The sequence below is a fragment of the Pteropus vampyrus genome, unplaced genomic scaffold (assembly GCF_000151845.1).
Source record: "Pteropus vampyrus isolate Shadow unplaced genomic scaffold, Pvam_2.0 Scaffold23308, whole genome shotgun sequence".
Classification (NCBI taxonomy): domain Eukaryota; kingdom Metazoa; phylum Chordata; class Mammalia; order Chiroptera; family Pteropodidae; genus Pteropus; species Pteropus vampyrus.
In genome coordinates this window covers 1-1,148 of record NW_011912089.1, presented here as the reverse complement: position 1 = coordinate 1,148, position 1,148 = coordinate 1, and the positions used below count along the sequence as shown (strand labels likewise).

General features: G+C 46.5%; 1 pseudogene; it reads left to right on the top strand.

Annotated features, from left to right (window-relative positions):
- The first annotated feature begins 206 nt into the window (after positions 1 to 206).
- On the top strand, positions 207 to 800 carry LOC105311061 (annotated as a pseudogene).
- Positions 801 to 1,148: the final 348 nt, after the last annotated feature.

Sequence of the window (1,148 nt, the reverse complement as noted above, 5' to 3'; positions counted from 1 at the left end):
CTGCACTACCCAAAGTGTGTCTGAGGCTTCTCAACTTCCCCTTTGCCTCATGCTTGTCATTTTTCGTTACTGTCCTGTCAAAAAAAAAAAAAAAAAGGGTGGGAGACAGTTCCGGGGGTAGAACGCGACGACTGTGAGGTCTTCGTTTCCTGACATACACTGACAGAATTTTTTGATCCTGACTCTTTACCCCTGCCCAGGTGTAGGGTGTAGGAGGTTTGGGTCGTGGGAGCAGCTTCAGGGGTACCCCAGGCTGAGGCAGACCACTGCCACACTCCCCTTGGGACGGGTATGGGAATCTGCACTCCATGTCGTCGTATGGACCCAGGTCTAAGTCCTAGAGAGCAGCCACTCTCCGCGACAAGGGGGCAGCTTCCCGGGGGGCCAGTTCGAGTCGCCATCATCTGACAGCTACCCCGGCTCCTACTCCAGGTCCCCCACGAGGTCCCAGCAGCAATTTGGCTACTCCCCAGGGCAGCAGCAGACCCAATCCCAAGGGTTCTCCAAGGACATCTGCATGTTTTGAATCAGGGCGTGGCAGAGAAAAAAGAATGTCTAATGAGCTGGAAAAGTTATTTCAAGCCTTCAATGCTTGAAGACCCTAGGGCTGGCCTAGAACCAGTATCTGTAGTGGATATAAGCCAATGATACAGCAAAATTCAAACATTCACAGGCAAAAGAGGAAGATACTTTTGTTAACATTTCTGGAATTCAACTGGAAGCTTCATGTGGAACATCTTGGACGAAACTTTGACTTGTGTCATTACGTTAAAACCTAACATGGTGACTTGGAATAATTAGTTGGGTCTTCCTGGTATTTTTCATCTTATCAAATATTGTTGGTATTAGAGAAGACATATGGTGGGGTAATTTACAATATTTAGTTCTGGAAGTGCCTACCACATTTTAGAAGATTTACAGTTTCCAAATGTTTAATATTCTTGGTTATATAATGGACATTTGTCTTTTAATGTTTTTCCATTGTCTTAAAATAAAACATTTTGTCTAAAAAAAAAGGGGGGGAGTTCAGTGCCCAGGGAGCACTACTGACAGCCTGCTGTTGTCATGACAGCAAAGATACCAGTGTCGTCATGACAGCAGGCTCACTGCCTCTTGGTCCAGGTGACTCAGCAGAGGCTTGGGGAGCT